This window comes from Dermochelys coriacea, chromosome 15, assembly GCF_009764565.3.
Source record: "Dermochelys coriacea isolate rDerCor1 chromosome 15, rDerCor1.pri.v4, whole genome shotgun sequence".
Taxonomy (NCBI): domain Eukaryota; kingdom Metazoa; phylum Chordata; order Testudines; family Dermochelyidae; genus Dermochelys; species Dermochelys coriacea.
Genome location: NC_050082.1, coordinates 11,854,674 through 11,875,344, shown reverse-complemented (window position 1 = coordinate 11,875,344; position 20,671 = coordinate 11,854,674). Strand labels below are relative to the sequence as shown.

Genomic DNA, 20,671 nt, shown 5'->3' with positions numbered 1-20,671 from the left:
GACACCGGCTGCCAACTAGACATGGAGCCATTGATCACTACCCGTTGAGCCCGACAATCTAGCCAGCTTTCTACCCACCTTATAGTGCATTCATCCAGCCCATACTTCCTTAACTTGCTGACAAGAATGCTGTGGGAGACCGTGTCAAAAGCTTTGCTAAAGTCAAGAAACAATACATCCACTGCTTTCCCTTCATCCACAGAACCAGTAATCTCATCATAAAAGGCGATTAGATTAGTCAGGCATGACCTTCCCTTGGTGAATCCATGCTGACTGTTCCTGATCACTTTCCTCTCCTCTAAGTGCTTCAGGATTGATTCTTTGAGGACCTGCTCTATGATTTTTCCAGGGACTGAGGTGAGGCTGACCGGCCTGTAGTTCCCAGGATCCTCCTTCTTCCCTTTTTTAAAGATGGAAGAATTTATTTTAAATAAATGCCTAAAAACATTACACGACTCCCCTCGCCCAAGATGCACACAAACTACTTTTTAAATTTAATTTCTTTCAGCTTAAAAACCTTTACATATTATTTGGATGCACTCAAATTTGTAGATACTGTTAGCAGCAGCACTTTTCATTTTTAAACTACTGAAATTTATTACAGCTGACCACTCAGACTGAAGTGTACTTCTATTCCCATGGCAATTACATGTAATTAGCAAATAGAAAGTAAGAGGAATTTGCAACTAAATGGTTGTTTATAAACTAAAGCTTCCTCATTGTCAACCATTTGGTATGGCTGATTACAGCAAGATTCTTCTCCCATCCCTGAATTCGAACATTTTAGTTTGGACATTTTTGAATGATCAGAAAGCCAAAAAAAGCTTTTAACTACCACCACATTTGTGTAACAAATTCTGTTCTGTTTTACAGACAGCATTATATAATCAATGAAAGACCTTTCAGAATGCCTATGCCCAAGACAGAAGAATTCAAGGGACAATTTTTTTTTTTTAAAATTATGATTTCAGGGAAAAACCTACAGTTACTACGGCCTTCTCAACTTTACATTATTTACCAGCGACTTATAATTGCTACAAGTGCCCTGTTTGATTTGTAGTTGGAGGCTGAAACTAATCTGACTCAGTCAAAGTCAACCAAGACATATGGACCTTGCCAATTCCTCACACTGCATTAAACCCTACCCTTTAAATGCTCAGAGCTAAGATCAAGTTGTCACATCTACACTTTTATCATTTATCAAGTGATAATTTGCAACTATTTAAAATATGACAAATATTAACTACATATTCACACCCAAGATGAGAAATATTCTTATCCTTTCATCTATGACAAAAGATTGTGCTTTATTAAATTGTGAAAAATACATGACAGGCAAAAATCAAGGTGTGAGGATAATTATTTCTTGAGCAAGCTTTTGCACTATGATGAAGTATGGGATCTCTTATAATTTTGTTTACTGTTCTGAAGCATACAAGCTTTGCCTGTGTACCTGTAAAACAGGTTGCAGGCAAAATCCAAGTTATATCTTGACTGAAGACAAGCACCTTGTACAGCCAATATCTCACTGCTCTAATGAAATCTAGAATACCCTCTATGGTGGTAAGAAAAGAGCATATGAAAGATATAAATGTAATATGTGGTTGGTGTAGCATAAGGAAAAGTGTTTAGATATTTCATGTTATTAGCCTTTCCTAAGAATGGTTAGGAAGAAATGAACAATTTAAAAACAAGGAAACTAAGAGGATGAGCCTTAAGGGACTGCTTGGCTAATCTAGTTATCTATTTAAAAAACCCTGATTAATCTGAAGTCTCTTTTGAAATTAAAATAAATTTGAAGTTTGCATACCTGTTCAAAATGTGTTAGTATTCCCATCCCAAACTGTGTGTCTTTTTTTTAGGTTTCAGAGTAGCAGCCGTGTTAGAATGCATCCGAAAGCTTATGCGCTAATAAATTTGTTAGTCTCTAAGGTGCCACAAGTACTCCTTTTCTTTTTGTGTGTCTTTTTGTAGCCAACGCCCCTTTCAGATTTACACCTTTCTGTGACAGGTTTCAGAGTAGCAGCCGTGTTAGTCTGTATTCGCAAAAAGAAAAGGAGTACCTGTGACACCTTAGTGACTAAAATTTATTTGAGCTTAAGCTTTCGTGAGCTACAGCTCACTTCATTGGATGCATTCCGATGAAGTGAGCTATAGCTCACGAAAGCTTATGGTCAAATAAATTTGTTAGTCTCTAGGGTGCCACAAGTCCTCCTTTTCTTTTTACACCTTTCTATATTTTACTATTTGTATGCAATTACATAGACTAGAGCAACTGGTTTACTGCAGCAAATAAAGTTACCAGACTAGTCTAAAAAAAGATACAAATATAGGCAGTCAAAACGTTTTCACAGAAAGATGCAGTTTAGACTTTCTGCACTTGAATTATGGCCTTAATCTTGCACTAAAGTAAATGTGAGTTTCGTTGCTGACTTTAATAAGCGTAGGATCTAGCCCTACGAGAGCAAATATAACAAAATAAAGTATCTGTTCAATATCAGATGGTTCTTATTCATAGTGAAGCTCAGAGAAAACATATTGCTGTAATTTTCATTCAAAAATTACTAGTATATACTCCAAGAATAGCAACCACATGACCAAAGTAATGTAACTAAATATTTCTACAGTATTTGGAAAGAGAACTTTACACGCAAAAAAACAAATACCTTCAGATAGGACTCAAAAAATTACACCCTTCAGATCAGGGATCATGCCTGCCTCTATAATCACAGTGTATGGCACAATGGTGCCCCAGTCCTAGCTGGGGCCACTTGTTATTACTATAACACTGAATCTTAATGAAAACTGTTTCAAAACATTTAATGTAAACAAAAATTGTATGTAGATAAAAATGTCATTGGATAAGTACAGAATCTTTTTTTAACATGAAAAAAAGAAAAATACCTAAAACAAGCACCTGAAATTATTTTTGGTCACTTTAGATTTGAATTAATAGATATAGACAATATACACATAAATTCATACTACTACAAACAGCAATACTACTGTTTAAAAATGGCAGTTAAAAATCCTTCCAAAACATTTTATAATAGTAAGACAGTTATGATGCTATAAATACCCAAAGACTACACTCAAGTTGGAATTCAATACTAATAGGTTTCAGAGCGTACCATGAAAAGCATCTGCAGGCACTCTGCTATTATCTTTTAAGGATCAAAACTTGCAACAACCCCTTCTCATGAAGGAAATTGAAAATAAAAAATGTCTACTTAACCATTTTTTATTCTTTTAGATGCAAGTCTGAATCCAGTATGGATTTAGCAATAAATGAAAAAATACTGGGGGGGGGGGGGGGGAAGAGACCTAGATAGCTAAATCCAAAGTGATATTATAGGAGGAGATTTTTTTTTTTGGTTAATGTTGCATTGAGAGAGAGAGAGTGTCAATTATGTACTAGGGCATAAATAACAAAAAAGGAGGACTAAAACAAGCCAGAAATAATCACATCAAATAAGTCAGTGTTAGCAAGAGAGGGAAAGAACAAGTCACAATAAGCAGAATGTGAACATTCATTCTAACCTGTATCCTTTGCCAGACTTTTCTCTTTTCTCAACAGAACACATACAGCAGAAAACTAAAACCAATACTGTGCAATAGTCTGTTCTCACCGTTCTAGTGGAGACAGATGCAGATAGTCCTACACTTTTATATCAGCTGCAAATAAAACTCCAGAAACATTTTTAAAATGCTTTGCCCAATAAGAAGGCACAACACTGTACTATAAACTGATATGGTATGGCTGCCCAACAGCATGAGATTCTTTCAGAGTTACTGTTTGAACATCAATTAAAATGTTCCATTCCATAAATCCGTAAATGAGGAGTAGGGGAGGGGCATCTTTCCCTATGAATACTAAATGTATGTTACTTATAGATTAACTAGCGGTTTATTTTAACAATTCTTTGTTTTGTCGTCTTAATTTACATCTCATCCATTCTAACAAACAAGATTACTCATGTCAATCATGCCATTATAGGAGAACCTTGGGAAAAAGTGCCTGAGATATTCCTTTGACTAGTGAACAAGATATCACATCTTCTATGTATGAAATGAAAAATATGTAACCTAAAGAAGTTATTGAACAATAGTTCTAGCTACATAAGAACCATTAGGACAAGGATAGAATGGCCTTCTCATGAGAATTCCATGAATCACAGCAGAAAAAAAAAAAATAGAGACCACCCAAATTCCAGTGAGCATATTAACAGTATCTTATGAAAAGTCCAAGAAGAAACAGATTATAAAACACCTACCAAAAACAAAGGGTCACAGAGCTTCCTATGCCATTAAGGGTGCTGGCCCCACTAGACCGTCGACTCTTGAGGGAATTCTGTGCCAAAAAATTAAAATTCTGCAAATTTTGTCAATAAATAAATGTGGAGGCTCCAGCATGGCAGTGGGGAGCACAGGCCACTGGCTGCACAGAGGTGGGAGATCACCCTGAAGCTCCCTGCCCTCCCCCGACACAGACTCAGCAGTAAGGCTGCACCTGACAGTGCAAGGGCCAGGCCTGCCCCAGAAACATCCCAGGGCCCTGCCCCTCTCCACCAAGCACACCAGATATGGGCAGGCAGGCTCAGCCCGGCAGGATCCAAGTGTCACAGGACTAAGTGTGGGGAGGATCCAGGTGTGGAGTGAGAGGGTTCTATGTGGGGCAATCTGGGTACAGGCAGCTCAGTGGGAAGTCCGGGATGATTTGGGTGCACAGGGGTAATGGGAATCTGCAGGGGGTCCAGCTGACGGTGGTTAGGACTGAGTGTGTGCGTGTGGGGGGGCTCTGGGGGGGAACTCACTTAGTGGGGATGGGTCCGACTGCTGTGGGAGTGGGGCTTGGAAGGATGGGGGTCCAGGTGCAGCTGGTTGGGGTTCAGTGGGGTGGGGAGGCAGGGTGCTCAGTGGAGTGGTCCAGGTGCATAGGGGGGTAAGGCTTGTCAGGGTGGGAGTTTGAATGTGGGAGGCTAAGTGGGAGTGGCCTGGGTGCAGCAATGGAGGTTCATATGCTGGGAATCACAGCGGTGGGGGTCCGGATGAAGGGGGCTGGAGGTCGGTGGGGACTGATCTCTGTGCAGGGGTGGAGGTTGGCGGGGAGGGACAGGGGATTAATCTGACCTGGCCCTGGCGCCCAGTGGCTCTCACTCAGCCCTGGCTGGGCCATCCCAAATCCCACCCGCCGCACAGTGATTTACCTCTCCGCCAGCTGCCCGAAACAACTTGCCCACACTGATGGGGAGGGGCATGTGACCGTTCGTGTGGCTTCCCTTTGTTTCCTCGTCAGAAAGTAATTTTTCTGCAGGGAAGGAAAGAAATCTGCAGCAGACAGGAATTCTGCACATAAACACTGGAGTAGAACTCCTCCAGGAGTAACTGTCATTTCATATCCACATCCACACATTCCCTGCCCCAAAAGACATTCACCTCTAACAGTGTAAAATTTCAAAATAAATAATTAAGGACAAACTGTGGCCAACTGAGCAGTCACAGAAGGCCACTGAGGTGGGGGAAGGAAAGTCTATGCACAGGAGGTTTTACAGCCCCCTTCACAATAGAGAGCCACATTCTGCTGAAATTCTCCATGCAGGAGCATAGACAGGAATTTTTGGGCAAACCATGGGCTGGCCAGTGAATTGATATACAGGCAGCCCTCAGACTTATGACACAATTGGTTCCTGAAAATTGAGTTGTAAGTTGAAACATTGTAACTCGGAATCACAACACACTCCACTGCAGGACCGAGCATCATAAAGTCTAAACCAATTGTTCAAGTTGAATCAGGGGGTCAATTCAGAAACATCACAAGTGCCGTTCATCGTAAGTCAAATGTAGTAAAGTCGAGGACTGCCTGTACTACACACAGATGTAATGAATTCCAGCTCTTAGTGCTGTAGCAGATGTAGCTTATACTTTCAGCCCATGAGCTCCACAAGTACTTTGAGCCTTGCCTCTGGGTAGAGAGACAGGGAAGGAAGCAACTCTCTTATCATTTCTGAGCTCCCCAGAAGTTCATGTAGTTTCTTTTTAATGGGTTTGTACAGGGAACCAGGACTTCAGAAAATACAAATTAAGGATGAAGTGTCTGAATTCCTACTTACTTTGGGGGCACAAACTAAAAAGTACATTTCTCTATAAATTGTGGAATAATCACTGGGCAAAAACTAGATGCTACGCACCCTGATTTCCTTACTCCTTGTTTGGAGAAAATTTAAGCCCCATGTTGCTTTGAGCAATGTTTAACGGCTGCTAATACTTAGCATTCCAGACAAGTGATAGAAACATTCACAGAAGGACTGCCTAATTTATGATGAACTGTGTTCTATCTTTTAATAAAACAAAATAATTCTCTCTAATTTTTAAGCTGGTATTATAATTTAACTAGCAGGTATATCAAGACACTGAAGAAAACACAGTGACTGCTTCTAGTTAACTCAAACTTTGCCGTTAAAAAGTTCAGCTAAGTTTTCTGGAAACTGAATTTCAAAATACAGAATGCTCACACAAGGATTTCAAATGTATATTATTTTAAAACAAATTTAAGATAATTGTATCCCTGTAACAGCCTTTGTAGATAGTGCACCAATAGAAACTTTCTATTACAGAAGGCTTCCTTTTGTTTCTTAACCGGATTTTCCAAGAAAATTTGACAGGGAACACTAACAAATTCATTTCTTACAGGAATTAAAACTATAGATGAGGAAAAAGTTCCAAGTGAGTTAATGGAACTAAGGAATAATTATTCCTCAAAAGTGCTATACTAGTGATTTAGAATACAGTCCACAGTACAATTATACAGGATTTGCTATGTTAGCAATATTAGTATCCAGATTTGTATGTGTATTTGAATGTATATATAAGCCCACTATAATGCAAACTGAAACAAAGTTTAACTGTCAAAAACCCACAATAAGAAGAAACACTGAAGAAAATGGAAAAAGAAAAATGTAAAGGGTGGCATGGTTCTCCTTTAAGGTTTCTGTCATGCCAGCAGCAAAACAAGGCTCTGTTTAATGTTTTTTTTTTTCATATCCCATTGGTAGATTTTAAAAGTTATACTCAAACTAGCAAAAACGGGCCAGCAGTTGAAATAATACACAGAGTTTCAGTATATCAGTTACAGCTCCATTTCAGGTCATAAAAGTATTACACAGACAACAAAAAATGTAGTCCTCAGCAAGAGCCTTAGGCTGCATTTTCATGGAAAATTAATCAACTATTACTCTGAAGACTGGATTTCTGGGTTAATAGCATTGGTGGACAGAAAAAGAGTTCCAGTTCTAGAATGTTAACCCACATCTGACCAATGACTGACTGGCTTGCTTTAGCTACAAAAGCTGTTAGTTTAATAAAAGGACATGCTCAACCTAAAAATTACACTCTGAAAATATTTTTTCTTTCTATTGTTACAAGTAACACCTAAGATGAGTGATGCTGAGCATCAGGTAAATAGGAGAGAGAAAAGTAGTCCCATTCCCACATCTTTTGCTCATTTGATTGCTTACTGCACTATGTGTATAGTCAGTGTCCCCACTTACCAGCTGTCAGTTCTCCCTGCAGGTATGAGTGTTTTACACAGCAAAACTGAAAGAGAAGCATTAAAAAAAAGCAATTGTAAGACCACAAAAACTGGCAGGATAAGTCCAGCACCTGCCCTTGAGTTAAAACTAAAACTTTAATTCATTTTTTAAAATGATTAGATTTCAAGCTGACTGTGTCCTTTACAGTGTGATTTTCACCCACTGACATAACTCCGCACAAAAATAATGGTCAGAGTAAGTGGCCAGTGTTTACCTTTTAAGAAATTTTATTTCTGTATTTAAGGGCCCCATACCTGATCCTATCCTTTCTCCAGTCTGAAGCCCTACCCAGGGAGACTCCTATATCAACAGAAGGGGCAAAGCCAGCATGAGCAGCAATGGTTGCCTAAACAGGCTTTAGCAGCCCGAAGACCAACATAAAAGGAGCACCTGTGCCAAAAAACTAATCTGATGCAGGTTGTAGAGGGGCGACAAGGGAGAGGTGACAGAGTTATCAGGTAGACCACTTGTGACAGCCCCATCCCAAAACCTAGAGCAGTCTGGAGGGAATGGGAAGATCTCCTCCCACCCCAAAACTGGGGAAAGGAGAGAAATAGGTCTAGCAAGGCGCATTTGTAAATCCTCACCACCACTCTGCAGATATGCAGGCAGGGTGGATTTGATTTAAATCACAAGTTAAATCACTAGTCAGGAAAACACAATATAATCATGATTTTCTACATACAAGTGCTTTCTTGTTGGTTGTTATAACCTTAATACATATTCTTCACAACTCAGATATAGATGTAGGTTTCATTTTTAGAAGGTACACACCATACGTTTTTAAACAGGGATTTATTTTGAAAATGTTTCAGATTAGTTTTACAGCTACATCAGAAAATGAGTGAGTGTTTGGTTATTTCATTTACCAAAAGTAATTGAAGCAGATATTTATGAAGTCATTGGGAGGTGAACTATCTCCAATTCAACAAGTTAATCCTTAATATTTGGAGAATTTTCTTGCTATGCTGTATTAGGAGGAGACCACCACCAGACAGATATTAAGATGGTTTTATGTAACTAAAACAACAATATTAAGTATTCTGGATATTTTTCTTCAACAGCAAACATACAATATTTTAACAAAAGAAGCATACGTCTCTCGCTTGTCACATTTATCTCCAGACTTCTTCTCCTTGTCCAGATCTATTCCACCCCCAACAATCTTCCATTCATTGAACTTTTTGAAACTTTGTACTTTTAGAGAGAGGTAAGGGATTGACTTTGCACACAAATTTGCAGAGAAACAATAGAGTTAAGGTCTGTTATTTCTCACCTCTCTCTATATATTTATTTATTTAAAATTTTTTTTCCTGTTAACAAGCATGCTATCTCTGGAAAACAAATCCAGTTTGAGAACTGCAAAACTAAGCATCTCCAATAGCATCTTCTAGACTGAGCCCCATTGGGTAGATAGAACGATTAACCTAAATAATCTATACAGAAGCCTGTGGAATCCCATAAGATTGGGTTCCTAATCCATGAACTATTGGAACTAATTAAAAAAACTTGTCTAACATTACATGAATATATTGTCTCATAGTATAGAATTAGTATTTATAATCTCTATTCCATGATGAGATATCTTAATTAAAACTATCTTTAGATAGCCTTTCCTCAAAAAGCGTTTTAGCAAAAAAATCTGATTTAAATAAAAAAGAAGATCCAATTTAAATAAAAAATGATTTTTTTTTTAAATCACTGATTTTTATTCACCCTGCATGCAGGTATATTTTTTGTGTAGACTGGGGAATAGGGGAGAAGCACACATGCCCCCCATCTCCCCCCCAAAAAGATGGCAAAGAAAGGAAGGTGAACACTGTAGGGGGCTCAAGATTGGTTACTGGACCCACCTTTGAGCACCCTGCTCCCTCCTGCTGCTGCCTACGGCGATGACAAACCCACTGAGCTCCTCCCCCAGCATCTCTCCAACTTGCCCTGCAGAAGGAAGTAAAAGGAAATTCCATTTCTGGCTGGCAAAGAACTGCCAGTGTATGCAAATTTCATATTCTAGAACTATTTTACTGATTCCATAAGAACATAATCCTTAACTGACGCACTGGAATCTAGTTGCCTACGACAGAGGCCTTTTCTGGTTACTCATCAGTAACTTACTTTGTTTTAGCTACATTCATGCCAGCATTGCCCCAATTAAGAATTAGTAATTACTAATCACTATCCTTAGCCTAAGAGTTTCCTTTGAGAGAGAGGGAAGAAGCTGTAACAGCTGTCTAACGTATTCTGTTCCTATGGAGTATACTGCAAGTGTATTTTAAACATATATAGAACCTTTCTTCCTAAAACACTTTACAAGTTATATACGTACAGTACAATGAAACTCTAGGAGTAGCAGCAACTGACACAGACAATACTGCATAACAGTTGGAGAGGAAAAAAGTTTCATGAAATGACAAAAGCAAACCCCCATTCTTGCAGAATGCTTCACAAACAGACTTTCATATTTTAAAGCCTCATCTGAAAAAATCTACATAGTAAACAGCCTGGAACTTGCTGTGTCTAACTTGAGAATGCAAGAAAACCCTGCCTGGGCTTAGTTTGCACCCCCATAAATCACATCTTTATTGACTGGTTCATTGAAAGTAAATATTTGCAAGCTTTATGTTCAGACCACTACACAAACTCCTCCAACAAGGCCTTTTCTATGGATAGCTTCTTATTTTCTTTAAAAAAAAAAAAATCACTCTCTTCCTGCAACCTAATCTATTCTCATTTATAGATCATAAAAATCTCCCACCTCCTCCAGACTGTGTGGAAGGGAACAGATATAGGACATACTGATGAATGTTTGTACTATATCATGCAGTGCTCTGTACTCCTCCAAGCTGTAGACAGCAGGTAACTGCTGAATTTATTAAGAACTATAAAATATTTCTATTTAATATTCAGACCCTGGTAAAGCATTAATATTCTTACCCCCTTTTTGACCTGAGCAGCTAGTCAAAGTCGGGGCCTCTATGGATGTTCCAGTTAGGTGTAAAAATTGGTGGTAGCCAGGTATTTCTTTGAAATAGTCTTATATACAAGAACTGTACAAAGTCCTCTGTCTCTGAATGCAGAAGGAACCAAGAACAGTTTATTAGATTACCAGCCCCCTCAAAGCCCCTTTAGCCAACAAGAGACCCAAAAATCATTCTCCCTAGCATCTTCCATACTTCTGCTTGGTTTTTCCTTGTCTCTTTTCCTATGCCTCTCTTTCTTTGTTCTGGTCTGTGACCTCAGTATCTGTGTGTTCTCTCACACTCCCAAACACACCTACCCAAAACGATACTCAACCCAAAAGCTCCCGAGCAGGTTCACACACACCTTTTGTCCTAGGTGGGGCTTATGTTTACAGCTAACTGAAGGGCGAGTTCACACTTACCAACTTCAATAAGGTTTTAAGAACCAACAACAAGGTTCATCCAACTCATAAAAATATCCCCATTTTATAAATGGGATAAGAGGTTTCCAAGAGTACACAGCAAGTAAGCATCAGACTGAGGAGTAGAACCCATATCTTTTGGCTTAAAGGCTGAGGCCCAATACACTATCCCACAGGACAAGTCATTCAGCCTTTCAGTGACTATTCTCTTTTCTATAATATGGGCCTAATATTTTATACTATCGCATCTGTAAGATTCAAAGCACTGGGCAAAGGAAAGTAGGCCTGAGTGACCAAATGTAGTGCAATTAAGCATATATTTTTTAAGTAATTTTTCTCAGACACTATTATGAGGCATTCCATCATTACATATAAACTATTACAGCAGAATACAAGGTTCTGTTCCTAGCTCTTCTATGAGTTTCTCTAAGAACCTGGGCAAATCACTGTATCTTTGTGCTTTGGTTTTCATTTGTAAAGTGGAATAATGATATATGCATCCATTCTTCAGCAGTAGTGCAAGGTTACCTTTAAAACTTTATTCAAACCAAGGGTATGTCTACACTGCCCGCTGGATCGGCCACCAGCGATCGATCCAGCGGGGGTCGATTTATCGCATCTAGTCTTGATGGGATAAATCGACCCCCGAGCACTCTCCCGTCGACTCCTGTACTCCACTGCCGCGAGAGGCGCAAGTGGAGTCGGCGAGGGAGCAGCAGCAGTCGACTCACCGTAGTGAAGACATCGCGGTGAGTAGATCTAAGTACATCGACTTCAGCTACATGAATAAAGTAGCTGAAGTTGCGTAACTTAGATTGATCCCCCGCCCTAGTGTAGACCAGGGCTAAGAGGAGGCTCATCCTCACAGGAAAGAATGAAGGATGACTTTACAGTTGAGAAAACCATCCCTGCTAATTCTGTACTAGATAAGCAGGAGAGAATAGGGCAGTGGTGGAAGGTATACATAAGAGAATTAAGCCAATTGTAATATCTTAATTTTTGTCAAAAAGAATGAAGGAATAACAGAATCTAGAGGTGCACCCCATCTAATATTTATCTTGTCTAAATGCCACATCATCATTAAGATGAGATAGTCCAAAGGGAATTTGATGGGATAGCTTCCAACAGTTGAATCCATAATAAAGTGTATATACCATCTTCAAGACCCGTATTTAAGTCTTTACCCACTCATATCAAGCCAAGATATAAAGCTGCTTTGTAAAATTCTATTTGCTTTTTCTTTGGGGTAGGGCAGGGGTGGCCAGCCTGAGAAGGAGCCAGAATTTACCAATGTACATTGCCAAAGAGCCATAGTAATACAACAGCAGCCCCCATCAGCCCCCTCCACCAGCACCTCCTGCCTGCTGGCAGCCCTGTCAATCAGCACCTCCCCCTCCCTCCCACCCGCCATGATCAGCTGTTTCGCAGTGTACAGGAGGCTCTGGGATGGAGGGGGGAAGAAGCAAGGGTGCAGTGGGGGAGGGAAGGGCCGGGGCCTGAGGTTGAGCACTTGTCACTCCAGCCCCGGAGTCAGCACCTATGCAAGGAGCCACATATTAACTTCTGAAGAGCCGCATGCGACTCTTGAGCCACAGATTGGCCATCCCTGGGGTAGGAGGAGAAATAGAGGTGAACTCGTATTGATTTTTTCATCTTCAAATCACAGTAAAGAGCAAGCAAGCAAACTTGTTCTGATCAATTTGTGGCAATATAGCATGACCATGATGCCCATAAAGTAAAACAAACCACATGAGCTTTCCCAAAGAAAACTTGAGGGACTCCACTAACAAATCCCTCCATACTATGACAATATTTACTATATGACTTTGTGATGTCCAACAGGTAGGAAATTACAGAAACACAGGGATATTTGTTTAGGAAAAGCAAAGCCATATGTAATGAGCAAGGGAGTGCTGCTGACAGGATAAGAACAAAAGATAAGAGAATTCTCCTGCCCAATGGATACACAGTTAAAGTAATTGCTGTCAAATTTCAGGGACTGCTTGCTGAATAAAGATCAGTGGAACTTAGTAATGCAAGAAAAAGTAAAACCAGCTAACCTCTAACCCTAAAAAGGTCAAACTTCACTGATCATTTTTACACACTTTTCTATTTCAGTGAAGGCTTGTTAATTTTAAGATCGCCAAAGTTTTAGCATTATCATTTGTACAGGAAAATATGCTGAAGACTCTCTCCCCTTTCCCCCCACAAATACTGAGGAAATTCCATATCACAGTTTTTAAAAGAGTGCCCCATGTGTCAACACCAATGTCTGCTTTTAATTAAGAATGAAACTTGCTACACATTTAAACAAAGAGTTCTAAGAATTTCAAACTCTTGGCCAAAAGTCTTTTCAAGACTGTTTTCAAACAGCCACAGGTTTATTTTCCATTGACAAAAAAGTAGTTCCTCTGTACAAGAGTGCAGAAAGGAAAGAAAAAATAAATTCCTTTTCATTGTTTAATGGAGACCATCAGTCCCTGGGTTATATTGATTACATAATGTCTTAATTCATTTGTAATGAACATTGGTTCAAGCGATGATCAAAGTCAAGTAAACTTTTAGATTAAAAAAAGGGAACACAAAGAAAAATTAAATTAACATAACTGACATCTAATTACAAATTTACCAACAACCACTTCAATTGTCTTCAAGATACATAGTTATTCAGAAAAACAACAAGACTAACACCGGACTCCTTGTTGTTTTTGTGGATACAGACTAACACGGCTACCCCCCCCCCCCAATAGTTATTCAGATGTCTAGGTTTTTTTTAACATGATCAAAAATGTGAATGTAGCAAAATATGACAATCTAGCATTTCAACTCTAGGGAATGGACAGTAAAAGAGTGCATGCTGATTTATATGCACTCATCATACTCACCAATATGTGCCAGGATGTCCACTAGCTAGACTGCAATTTTGCATAAAGATGCAAGAGGAGTTGCAAAATTGCCAAACATTCAGTATGAAAACAGATGTAAATTTTGTCTAAGTCTTAGTAATGAAGCCAAGTTTAAACGATGAAGTATGTAAGGAACACGGGTGTGCTTCACCTAAATATTCTTCCCAGAAGATCTGATTACTTTACAGCACCTAACAAGAGGTTAGAAGTGCCTCATCCTAGAATCTTCCGTTTCCTATGCAGTGAACAATCCTAGGATCCGATCTTGTAATTTACACCCATACTACATTTCTTTCCCAGTTTAATTTCCGAGTAGTTTGCTCTGTGGTTTATTTGGAACATATTTCTTGTAAATAACTAACATTAAGAGATCCTGAGGCATTCAGACATTAGATACAAAGATAAACATCAAAATAACTATTGTTACCACGTAGGAGAATAAATATGATTAACGCAATTGTCCTCTTACTTATTAAGAGGAATGTATGTGTGTGTAAAAAGTTTAGAGGCCACATTATTTGTAGCGTCTGCTCAGACATGGCAGACAACCATCACCAGCAAGTTGTATTAAATAATAAGTACTCCCAATGGTAAATTCTCAAGTAATTTTAATTTAAATTAGTCCATTAAAGCAGAATAAGTACACTTTTCTTGTGACTATATACGTAATTATATCCTCAAACTCATTCAGTCTCTACAGCCAATTATCTTTTTCTTCTTCATTATAAGTGTATTACTAAAAAAGATTAAATCTTTAGGGTAATCAAAACAAACACTGAAGCACATGCTTAACATTATTCACATGATTCTTCCCATTGAAGCATATGGGTTTACTCACATTAGTAATGTTACACACTTGCTTAAGCATTTGTTGGATTAGAGCCAATATTTGCTAGTTAGAATCCAAAGGTATAAACAAGAGGCCGAAGAAGAACAGAATTTCTAAACAGAAGTAAAGGATTCCTTGCTTTAAAAAGTAAAAAGCAACCAGAAAACTCCTTTTGAAAACAATGCAGCCAAAAAAGCAGGTCACCCACAAGTACTATTATTTATTTACACTTAAAACGGTAACAGAGACCTATTAAATGCTCTAGGTGCCCTAACATATTTATTATACAGTACAGTGAAATTCCAGAAGCACAAAAATAATCATTTCAACAGGAACTTGGCCTGCCAGACACATACATAAACTAATTTCCAACCCTTCATCATTATGGGAAGCACACCCTTCAGCCCTCTCCTCAAACCCTAGCAAAAAGATGTCTTTTACAAAGTGTCTGGAAGATTACAAAATTTGGGCTATTTCACACCGGAGTGGTGGGGATAAATTCCAGAGCAGGTAAATAGCATCATACAACATAAAAAGCAATCCATGAAAAATTAAAGATACTGGCACCACAGTTCACGGTAACAGAACCTGTATTCCTCCTCCCTGGATTCTCAAGGGCAACCATTCTGGATTCCTGGCTCTCCAGCTATCACCTCTCTTGGCTAGGGTCTCTCTCCCTCCTGACCTGGGTATTTCCAGTCTGTACAGTTCCCTGCCTACACTGTGATGGTCCCAGCAAGCCAGAATGCCTAAATAGGCGAGCATCTGCACTTTACTTTCTCTCCAAAAGCTAACAGCATCATGACCCTCACATATAAGTTCTCACACAGCTCTTCATTATCAAGCACATTTATTCTTAACGCATTACAGAAAACCATTAAAAACAATAAAAGAACCTTAGACACGCACACCAGAGGTCACCCAAACAGCTACCTCTGGCTCTGATAAGTTTCAGTCCTTCAAAATACACAAATGGGTTTTCCCCATTGTTACAACCACCACACGTTTTGTTCCAAAAGTCCATTCTTGTCTGACAAACTGTTAAATATAATCCTCTAAACCCCCAGATCTCACATCTTTTGTACCTCCTCCCCCAAGACGCTGCATGCAACCATGTCTCATAATAATTCCAAAGCCATTCACTTAATATAATGCACCCCAAGACTCTGTTTTACACAGAAATTCAAATCCCAGGCTGCTGACTGTAGCGACTGGAGAAATAACAAAATGGTAACATTACAAGAGCCAACAAAGTAAAAACTGAGCATTTGAGACGGAAAGGGATTTTTAGTCAAACTACTTAAAACTGGTTTCGGTTTTCAATTAACATCTACTTACCCACAACAACTCATTTTTTGGAAAAAAGGGAAAACTTTGTTAGAGATACAACATCTATGGTATTCACAAATATCCCCAAGACACCTCAAAGGTCCTCCAACAAAATCAAGGATGACCAGACTTGATATTTTTATGTTGCTAAGGTTAAAAAAAAAAAAAAACAACCCCAAGCAAGCAGGGGGAAGCCATTTTCAAGACTATTTTATAATCAACATGGTGCTAATGCCAACAATAGCCAGTCTTTTCTATGACTCTCAAAGTTGTTTACTTTGGTGAAGAAGAACTGGCGTTACCCAACAGTGGGGGGGAAAAATGTTCAAGAGCCCTAATGTAGATAGGACCTTCGTATCTGTAGAACACTATTCACACTTTTCAGAGTAGCAGCCGTGTTAGTCTGTATTCGCAAAAAGAAAAGGAGTACTTGTGGCACCTTAGAGACTAACAAATTTATTAGAGCATAAGCTTTCGTGAGCTACAGCTCACTTCATTGTAAAACCACTTCACAATATAACTGGTTTCACTCTAGCAGAAAGGTCCTCTAGGAAGGTGCCAACCATTTCAACCATGAGCATAGATAGAATACTTCATCCACAACGTGTTCCAGGCTTTTTGGTAAGGAGAAGGGAGTTCAGTGCAGCGTGCTCAGCAGGTGCTGAACCCCCACCACCTTGATTTCTTCTCTGACAATGTGGGGGGACTAGGGAATACGATGAGCTTGAGCTTTAGAGTGTACGTTCTTTGCCATTTATGTGTGTAAGGCCGCTCTCTATATTAATTGCCCAGCCAGCATGAAAATCGGGAAAATCGGGAAAATTAGGAATCGCTAGCTGCAAAAATATGCAAAGGTAGCCACACACAAACAAAATTAGAGTCCTGGTAATGATGATTTCACTTCATTACACAATAATCCCACTACAAATAGGGTAGAATTAGGACATGCTGCTCTTCTTAGAAACATATTCAGCTAACTTTGCCTCTTTGGGGGGGGGGGGGCAACACCAGGAGGGAAACTATGCTGCTTAATTAAAATATTTAACTAGAACCATAACAACTATTTCAATCAAGTCGCCAGTGGGATATGTTGATTTTTTTTTAGTTAATAACGAAGGAACCTTTTCTCATGTAATGTCCTTTTCTTTTCTTTTTTTTCTTTCTTTTAAACAGTGTGATATGTGAGTAAAGTGTTCTAGAGCCCACAGGGGGTTAGTCTGCAGGTCCCCTGCGAATAGCTGTACAGAAGAGGCCTGGGGGAAGGCGGAAAGGAGTCCTACATGGGCATGGGGGGTACAGGGAGGAGCAGTGAGGCAAGAAGGGAGAAAACAGGTAAGGGGAAGAGGAATAAGGGGACAGGGGAAAGATCTCGAGGAAAAAAAGTAAACAAGAGATGGGGGGAAGGAGTAAGGAAACAGCAGGGCAGCCAGAGAGAGTTCAGGTGGAAGGAGGAAGCAGAGTGGAAGGGGAGGGTTCGCTACCTTTCTTGGCATGACACCGTACGCAAGCACAATCGATGAGATAACACGGCTTTATTGGGTCTTGTCTGGGTGAAATATTCGGTGAACGGTTTATTTACGCCCCGACGCTACCCCGAGCGCCGTACCTGCTGCAGAAAGGCTTGTCCCGAGCAGCTGGGACACGCTCGGCCCCAGCGGGAGCTCGCCGGGGCAGGCGAGGATGACAGCCACGCAGGGGCGGCACGCTGGCTGGGCAGTGGGGCTAGGGCGGGAGACGGGGGCGCCGGTGCCGGCCGGCCGGGAGTTCTAGCAGCGGCCGCGGCAGGGTTAGCCCAGGCTGGCGCCTGTCACCGCCATGGGGGAGGGCTGGGCACAGACCGAGGGGGAGGGGACAGGCGGGAGCGAGGGAACAAAGATGGGGGGAGCTACTGGGGGGCCCCCGGAGCGGAGAGCAGGCTGCGAGGCGGGAGGGCGGGGAGCAGAGAATAGGGAGGCCACGGAGGGGGCTTGAGGCAGGAGCGAGTTGTGGAGCCCGGCGCAGCGAAGGGCGGGCCCGGGTGGGACGCTGAGGGCAGGACGGAGAAGGGGTCAGTTGCCCAGGGCCTGTGTGGCCGGCACGGCTTGGAGCCCCCTCCGGACGTGGCTCCCGGGCTCGGTCCTTACCGCGCAGCGCCGCCTCCACGCTCGCTTGGTCACACGCCCGGCTCCGGGACCCGACAGCAGCGAACGGGGAGGGAGGGGTAGTCACGGCGATGGTCACTCCCCCCTCCCCTCCCAAGAGCTACCACACTGCGCAAGCGCCAAGCCAGGATGGGAAGACCGGGGCCTGGGCCCAGGCCAAGACTACGCAGCACACGCGTTGGGACAGCGCATGCGCGGCGTCTCCCGCCGTCCGGCGAGGGCCGCTTGGAACGTTTGTGGGCGGCGCCCGTTTCTCTGGGCCGCGGTGAGGGGCGGAGCCAGGCCTAGCGCCCGGAGAGGGCAGAGCCAGGCCCACCTGAAGGCGCCTCCCACCTACTGCTGCCCAGCGAGCCAGGACCTGGCCCCGGTTGGCCCGGTCCCCACCGTGCTCGGGCCCCACTGCCCCAAATGGTAGAACGGTTTTGGCGGCTGCTCTGGTCAGGCGGGGTCCTGGATCCAGTCGCACCGGGAAAGGACCCTCCACCCCCGTCTCCTCAGCAGGCACTGAAGGAGGCTTGTCAGCCAGTGGTAGACAGGGACTGGCCTAAGACCCATCCGGCTCTGCCAACTCTCTAGCCCACTCCACGGGGACCGGATACCAAGTGTGAAAAATCAGGCCCAGCAGTGGGCGGTAATTGGTACCTATCTGGTCACTCTAGTCCATGCTGAGATGCCTTGAAATGTGTGTAGTGCCACCTCCGGTAGCAGCCAAACAGTCATCAGCATCACTTATGGGGAAGGAGAACAGAAAAGCTGACGTGTTCTTGACAACCTTGCTGGACTACAGTCCTTTCCCTACTGGCGAAGGGCTCAGCAGGAGCCGGTTTACAGGGTGTAATCCATAGGGATGTTTAATTTGTATTGAAAAAAAAATTAGTGCTAGTATGGATGCAATGTGGTTGTAGCCAAGTCAGGCCCAGGCGCTTGGAGACACAAGGTGGGTAAGGTAATATCTTTTATCGGACCAACTCCTGTTGGTGAGAAAGACGAGCTTTTGAGCTTACACAGAGCTCTTCAGGTCCTCACCACTAGAAGCTGGTCCAATAAAAGATATTACCCCACCATCCACCACTTTTAGCATTAATATGACATTCAGGATGAGCTACTAAGAGCAACCAAATTCCCAAAACTTAATGTTTCTCCCATAACACAAATGTGGAAGCTTTGCACGTATCTGCAAATTTTATGGGATAGGTTAAAAAGAAGCAGTAGGACGATAGTTTAAATTAGTTGTTTAACATTTATATTGCAGTTTCATCCAGAAAAGCAAATCAGGGTCCTATTAAGCTAGATATTTTGGTGAAGAGCTTACACTGGAAGGAGAACATGGAAAAAGAATTGTAGGAAAAAGAATTTCCTTTTTGTTCAACATAACCAATTTAACATGTCAGGAGAAACCTTAACTTGTGGAATTCAACAAATTAATAATACTTTGTCACTCCACTTTACTATTGCATAAACTCGCATTTGCATTTAATATCTCTGGATTTTTAAGGAAAGCAGTCGGCTGCAGGGAATAAGATCAAGTTCACCAGAGGTTGGTCCTGCATTGTGGGGTTTACATCGTGTGTGTGCAGGCATGGTGTGGAAAGGGGCATGGCCACGGTAGTTAGGGAAATGTGCCGATTTAGCACATCTCTGTGCAAGCCCTGACCACAATTTAAAGCTGCCCTCCCTCAGCAGAAATTCAAGGGAAGGACTATGACACCATCATTCCCTGCTTTCTCTTGGGATGTGTCATTTACCTCCCTGCATCATGTTGGATAAACTTTAATTTTTAGTATTTTCAAAGTCAACATGACCTGTAGATTTTCAGAGTTCACTTTAAAATGACAATGTGAAGAGGATGTTTTCTTTTCAAGTGTTGAAACAGAACTGAGTTTTCATGATGGAAACCATCTCCTGCTTGTGTATTTTACAAAAAAAACCTGGCCTTCCATTTAGATGTCTTTCCCAACTCATTTCTCCTGAGTGTCTTCAGTCTTGACTCAGCATTAACACTGCATGTCAATTTGCATTTTCAGGCACATACAGAGATTAATTTGTTCCCATCCCACACATCCTTGAGAGAACAGAGGAATACTTCTATTAGCAGAGATATGGTTCAGGTCAGGACAATACTCAGTCTTTTTTCAGACTACAGTTTATTCCTCTTCTAAAAGAGAGTGAGTTTTGTTGAAGTGAAACAATTTTTGCAAGTATATATCAAAGTATGTATAATTAGCAAAGTAACTATTAAAAGGGTTTATACTGTAGTATTCCCTGTACTTAAAATGGGAAATCCCTCAAATATCCTCGATCAATTTACCTGCAGCTAGGGGAAGGTATCTAGTTTTCAATATTTGGGGGGTATGTCAGTGTATTTATTCAACCGTTTGTTAAAAGATAAATCAGATTACCCAACATCTTCACTTTTTTCCTTTAAAGAAAAAAACACTGCCAGTAGGATGTAATAGTAGCACTACTTTGGCCTGAGAGCTATAATAAAAATGATG

At 41.2% G+C, this 20,671-nt stretch overlaps 1 protein-coding gene across 5 annotated transcripts in view; it reads right to left on the bottom strand.

Annotated features, from left to right (window-relative positions):
- The window catches only part of SPECC1L (sperm antigen with calponin homology and coiled-coil domains 1 like), a 113,328-nt gene extending 95,017 nt beyond the window's left edge, over positions 1 to 18,311 (bottom strand). For 2 of the 5 annotated variants that reach the window (XM_038373031.2, XM_043498167.1), the window contains exons 1-2: positions 18,159 to 18,307; positions 7,548 to 7,593 (exon numbers count right to left, since the gene is read on the bottom strand). The gene's annotated coding sequence lies outside the window, so the exon portion shown is untranslated. Of the gene's footprint in view, positions 1 to 4,274; positions 4,352 to 5,207; positions 5,309 to 7,547; positions 7,594 to 18,158 lie in introns of all 5 variants that reach the window. The other 3 variants (XM_038373028.2, XM_038373032.2, XM_038373029.2) reach the window with 3 other exon arrangements.
- Between the last annotated feature and the right edge of the window lie 2,360 nt (positions 18,312 to 20,671).